A 7075-nucleotide genomic window follows, 5' to 3' on the forward strand; every position below is an offset into this window, starting at 1 on the left:
ATCCCTGTCGCCAAGGGGGCCAGTGGCCAAACGGTCACCTAGACATAAGACGAAGGACAAAAGGAATAGAAGGTCTCTGATAAAACCGACTTGACTCTTTGAAACAGGCAGAAGGGGATGCACATTCTCCACTCTCAAAATGTTTGTCGGCTTCTTTCTTTGCGGTCCAGATCCTTGAGATCCGATTATATTGCTGTGTTTCTAGAGAAGATGTACAGTTGTCGATTGCTGGGTGGGGGGAGTCAGTGGGAAAAGTTCCGAAGAGTGATACCGTGAGTCAACATTGTCACAAGCAACTTTCAGCTCCTGACAGGTAAGGTTGGCACAGGCCTTAGTACTGGAGGGAGGAAGGTGCTGGGCTCAGGGCTGCTGGGCCATGTGTGACCAGCAGGTGACAGCACTGCACTGAACCACTCTAGAAACAGGAACCCCAAAATGAGGGCAAGTTCTTGAATGAAGCAAAAGCATTTACCATAAAGAATCTTACAGCTGGGCGCGGTGGCGCACGCCTGTAATCCCAGCAGTTTGAGAGGCTGAGGCAGGAGGATCACAAGTTCAAAAGCCAGCCTCAGCAATTCAGTGAGACCCTGTCTCTAAATAAAATACAAAATAGAGCTGGGGATGTGGCTTAAAAAAAAAAAGAATCTTACAACCTGTCTAGGGCCATAGATAGCTATAATACAAGTCAAAAGTCAAACAATGCCATTAACTTTGTTTACCATGGGTCTTGCTATGTCAACCAGGTTGGTCTCTGACTTATGGGCTTAAGATGATCCTCCCACCTCAGCCTCAGCTTCTGAAGCAGCTGGGACTACAGTTGTGCTACACCCAGATCATTCATTTTTATATATTTATTTTGGTACTGGGGATTGAACCCAGTGGTGCTTAACCATGTAGCCACATCCCCAGTCCTTTTTTAAAAATATTCTATTTAGAGCCAGGGTCTTTCTGAGCTGCTCAGGGCCTTGCTAAATTGCTGAGGCTGAGGCTGGCTTTGAATTTGCGTTCCTCATGCCTCACTCTTATCAGCTGCTGGGATTATAAGCTCTGCCACTGTGTCTTTTTTTTTTTTTTTTTTTTTCCCATAGGGGATCAATCTCAGATCTCAGGTCCTTACACCTTACACATGCTGGGCAAGCACTCTACCATTGAGCTATACCACCAGCCCTACCATTAGCTTTAATATAGGGTTAGAGGTTTAAAGAATTAAAGAGGCTTAGCTTTAATATAGGGTTAGAGGTTTAAAGAATTAAAGAGGCTTAGATTAATTCTGATAGGGCAGAAAAGTCTGACTTGCAAGGATAGATTAGACTATTTAGTAGTCAGAGATGGGGAAGAAATACTTCCCAGATGGTGGAGCAACATAAACATGCATGGGGCATCTTCAGAAGTGGTGATCTATATGTTTGGAGCATAAGTTATTTTTGTTGTTGTTGTTGTTGTTTTTGTTTTTAAAGAGAGAGAGAAGGAGAGAGAGAGAGAGAGAATTTTTAATATTGATTTTTTAGTTTTCGGCGGACACAACATCTTTGTTTGTATGTGGTGCTGAGGATCGAACCCGGGCCACACGCATACCAGGCGAGCACGCTACCGCTTGAGCCACATCCCCAGCCCGAGAATAGTAATTAGTAATGCTAAAGGGTAGAATAGTAATTAATAAGGCCTGGGTCAGATTATGTAGGGCCTTGTGAGCGCGCTACCGCTTGAGCCACATCCCCAGCCCCTGGAGCATAAGTTTTGTGTTTGTTTTTCTGGTACTAAGGATTGAACCCAGAGGTGCTCAAGTGCGTAGCCACATCCCCAGCCCTCCCCCTTTTTTAAAATTTTGAGACAAGTTCTCACTAAGTTTCTTAGGGCCTCACTAAGTTGCTGAGGCTGATCTTGAATTTGCAGTCCTGCCTTAGCTTCCCAAGTGGCTGTAATTATGGGTGTGCACCACTTTGCCCCACAGTTTTTTTGTTTTATGTATTAGAGTGTTGTAATTATATGTAGTATTTGGGTTCATTTTGGCAAAATTAGGCATATAAGGAATTTGATTTTAATCTTCAATCTTCCCTCTTAAGTTGCCCTTCTCCCTCTCCTTTTCTCTCTCCTCTACTGATCTTCCTTTCACTTTTACTTATTTATTTATAGTTGTAGATGGACACAATACTTTTATTTTATTTATTTATTTTTATGCAGTGCTGACGATCGGACCCAGGCCTTCACATGCACTAGGCAAGTGCTCCATCACTGAACTACACCCCAGCCCCTCTTATTTTTTATCTTTATTTTTTTTAAAGAGAGAGAGAGAGAGAATTTTTTTTAATGTTTATTTTTTTTTAGTTCTCGGCGGACACAACATCTTTGTTTGTATGTGGTGCTGAGGATGGAACCCGGGCCGCACGCATGCCAGGCGAGCGCGCTACCGCCCGCGCCACATCCCCAGCCCCGCTCTTATTTTTGATTTGTACTTTCTACGTATGCATACAGGTGCAATTCCCTTTGGTACATTTCTATATGTATATAACATGATTGTGTTAAATTTATTCTATATTTCTTTCCCTTCCTTCCTCCCTCTCATTCTCCTACTCCACTGATCTTCCTCTATGACATCCCGTCCCTTCCCCCACTGCTTTCTTTCCCTTATTCTGCTCTAGCTTCCATATATGAGAGAAATCATTTGACCCTTGATTTTCTGAGACTGGCTTATTTCACTTAGAATGATGGAATATAGGCTCTTTTTTAAAAATATATTTTTAATTCTCAGTGGACCTTTATTTTATTATATGAGGTGCTGAGAATCAAACCCAGTGTCTCACACATACTAGGCAAGGACGCAATCACTGAGCAACAACCCCAGCCCAGAACATAGGTTCTTTGAGAGATAATTGAAGAAAGAAAACGTCCAGCTCATGGCCAACTTTTTAAAAGTTGCTCAAGAGTTTAGCGGGACAGCTGGGTGAGGTGGCACACACCTGTAATCCCAGCAGCTTGGAAGGATCCAGAGTTCAAAGCCGGCATCAGCATTGGTGAGATGCTAAGCAACTCAGTGAGACCCTCTCTAAATAAAATTCAAAATAGGGCAGGGTGTGTGACTCGGTGGTTGAATGCCTCTGAGTTCAATCCCTGGTATCAAAAAAATAAATAAAGTTCAATGGGGAAACAGTAAGTTTAATAAGGGGAGTAAAATAATGTGCTCAGTGGGGATGTGTTATATGCTTCAATAAATTTTCAGGTGAGGAAAAGGGCATATTTATAAAGTAATCAACCAGTGATACAACGTGCTTAAGTACAGGTGAGAACCCACAAGAGACCTTGGGATTTGGTGATTTTAATCTATTTATTTACCTAGTTGCTAGAGATTGAACTCAGAATCTGACACACATGCTCTGTCACTGGAGCTATTAACCACAACCGAAGGATTTGATGATTTTTAATAACCATCTTGTCTTGTTATTTTGGCACTGGGGATTGAACCCATGGGTGCGTCACCACTGATGTGTATCTACAGTCTTTTAAATTTTTATTATTTATTTGATATTGGGGATTGAATCCAGAAATGCTTAATCACTGAGCAACATCCCCAGCACTTTTTATTTTGAGACAGGGTCTCACTAAACTGCTTAGGGCCTCACTAAGTTGCTGAGGCTGGTCTTGAAGTTGTGATCCTCCTGCCCCAGCCTCTTGAGTCACTGGGATTACAGGCATGCCCCACCATGGCCAAATTTGTGTGATTTTTTAAGCATATATTTTTTTCTGATAATTTCTTCAACAAGCTTATGTGGCAATAACCTTAACCTTAATAGCAGCATTCTACTTCTGTATGCTCTATTTATACACTGATCACACACTATAGGGACAGTATTAGGTACCATTACCAAAATCAGAGGAAAAGTAAGTCTTTTTATAAGAAATGTACCAGGGCTGTGGGTGGAGGAAGGGAGGGAAGGAGGGAGGGAGAGGGCCAGTGGTGTAGCTCAGCAGTAGACTGCTTTGCCTAGCATCCATGAAATCTTGATTTCCATCCCCATCACTGGGGGAAAAATTGTGCAAACTAGTTGGAAAAATAAGGATAAGGACAACAAAGATGCAAATACAGTAATAATTTCTGAATCCTGAATTCTGCTGCCAACTCTACCTGTTTACCTCAGTGCCTTCAACTCCCTTCTGTCCCTTGTACTGTGCTGTAGCCATGTTGGCATTCCATGACTTCCTCCAGTGCTTCCTGTGGTAGTCTCTCCCTCCTCCCTCCTGCCGTGTCTTCCTGTGCTCTAGACCTTGCCACTTCTTTTCCCTCTGTCTACAACTCACTTCTCTCCCACACCTTTTTCTTGTCTGATGAATTTCTACTTATCTTTTAGACTCCAGCTGGAAAATTCTACCTCCCCTGAAGCTATCCATAACCCCTCAACTTTAGTAAATGCTCAGTTATGTAGTTCTAGAACTGCAAAACTTCCCTATTGTAATGATCAGACTTTGTGTGATGTGTGATTTTTTTATAAAATGCTTTTCTACTAAACTGTAAACTCCATGAGGACAGAGATGCTGTTTACTGTGCTCAATAAGTGTTTGCTGAAAAAATAGATCCAAAACATACTCAAGAATGTGGGGGCGGGGGCCGCTGGGGCTACAGCTCAGGGGCAGAGCGCTTGCCTAGCTTGTGAGAGGCACTGGGTTCGATCCTTTTCACCACATAAAAATAAAAAAAATAAAGACATCTGTCCATCTACAACTACAAGAAAAAAAATTTTTTTTAATTAGGAGATAAGGGGGAAATAGTGTGAGGTGACAGTCTGATATCATAATATTCATTTACTTCACTCATGAAGAAGGCTTTCTTTTATTTTCTCTTGATCTATATCCATTTCTTGTAATCTCCAAACCCATAGCATAATTCACAGCAAATTAAAAGAGGAAAAGAGTAACACTTAGAAGTAAGAACACTGATATTAAGGAGAATTAACACAGCAAGAGATGACTAGGAAAACAAAAAGCAGATAATTAATTAAAATTGCAGCCTGGCATGGTGGTTCATGTCTATAATCTCAGTTACTCAGGAGACTGAGAAAGGAGGATTGCAAGTTCAAGGCCAGGGGCTGGGGATATAGCTTAGTTGGTAGAGTGCTTGCCTTGCATGCACAAGGCCCTGGGTTCAGTCCCCAGCACCAAAGGAAAAAAGAAGTTCAAGGCCAGTCTTGGCAATTTAGTGAGACTGTCTCAAAATAAAAATAAAAAGAACTGGGGATGTACTCAGTGAAAAATCAGTACTAAGTTCACCTTAGGACCAATAAATAAATTTAAAAGTGCGTTGGGAATGTAACTCAGGTGCACCTGGGTTCGATCCACAGTACCACACACATTATTTTGGTGCTGGGGATTGAACCCAGGGCCTTGTATATGTGAGGCAAGCACTCTACCAACTTATCTGTGTGTCTCCAGTCCCCCCAAAATGACATTTTTTTTTTTGCAGCCATGTAACTGGGAGCAAACAGTATTAATTACACATACTTTGGGATCTTCACTGGGTTCCTAGATGATTAAGTTCATAGTACTCCCTCTGAGTAAACAAAAAATGGTTAAATTATGATATCTTTTTAAAAAAATGTTTATTTTTTAGTTGTAGTTGGACACAATACCTTTATTTCACTTATTTATTTTTATGTGGTGCTGAGGATCGAACCCAGGATCTTGCATGTGCGAGGCGAGCGCTCTACCGCTGAACCACAACCCCAGCCCCAAATTATGATATCTTAAATCTTTTGCATATATAAAACATTTCACTACATTTTCTTGGTCCTGTGAGGGAGGCGTAAGGTAACAATGTTTACTTACAGATGACAGACTTAGTCTTAGAGCTAAATGGTTTATCCAAAGCCATACTCCAGAGGTAAATCTAGGTCTTAATGACTTCAAATCATGTTTTGTTTTTTTTTTTTTCCCCACTATATAACCCACAGAAAATTAATAGTACCTTTTTTTTTTTAATTAATCTATTTGAAACAGAACAAAGGTCGCAGGCATTGCCTTGCATGTGCAAAGCCCTCAAGGCCCTGTGTTTGATCCCCAGCAATGGGAAAAGAAAGTTGAAACAGAATGAAAATTTCAGAATGAAACAGTCCTACCTTTGGTTTAGCTGAGGTTTGGGTTTTAGTTTGGTTTTTGGTCCTGGAGATTGAACTCTCAGCCTTATACATGCTAAGCATGAGCTGTACCAAGGAGCCACACCCCCGACCCTAGCTGAGGTTTGTATCAGTTCCGGAAGAGAATGTTCAGTATGATTTAAAGCAGTCACGGAAGACTTCAGCCTGACATTGCTGAAAATAGTTTGCAGCTTTTAATCTTTTTTTTTCTTTTGATTTTTTTATGCATTTATTTCATCCTCTATTTACTGTATGCTAAACATTATGAGCAAGTACTAGGGATATGAAAATAAAAGACAAGGGCTGGGGATGTGGCTCAAGCGGTAGCAGGCTCGCCTGGCATGTGTGCGGCCCGGGTTCGATCCTCAGCAGCACATACAAAGATGTTGTGTCCGCCAAGAACTAAAAAATAAGTATTCTCTCTCAAAAAAAGTAAATAAATAAAAATAAAAGATAAGCTTCGACTAAGTGATAAATACATACAAGAAATCCAAATGGAAGTATCTAATAAACAATTGCATATGTGAGTTTAGAGCTCAAGAGAAAGATCTGAGTTAAATACTTAGATTTTATGATGAGTAGTATGTAGATAATTTTGGTAACTGTTGGTGTGGATTATCTTGACCAAGAGACTGTACATGAAGAAGAGGTGGCTATGTACATACTTAGGGAACACTAACATTTAAGAAGAGGTCATGGGCTGGGGATGTGGCTCAAGTGGTAGCGCGCTCGCCTGGCATGCGTGCGGCCCGGGTTCGATCCTCAGCACCACATACAAACAAAGATGTTGCATCCGCGGAAAACTAAAAAATAAATATTAAAATTCTCTCTCTCTCTCTCTCTCTTAAAAAAAAAAAAAGGTCAGAGAAGTCTCAGAAAGGTCACAGTAATAGAAGTTAACTCAATCATTCATTTAAAATATATGTTTATTAAACTTGTAGCCACTGTCAAGA

The sequence above is a fragment of the Marmota marmota genome, unplaced genomic scaffold (assembly GCF_001458135.2).
Source record: "Marmota marmota marmota unplaced genomic scaffold, marMar, whole genome shotgun sequence".
In the NCBI taxonomy this organism is placed as follows: domain Eukaryota; kingdom Metazoa; phylum Chordata; class Mammalia; order Rodentia; family Sciuridae; genus Marmota; species Marmota marmota.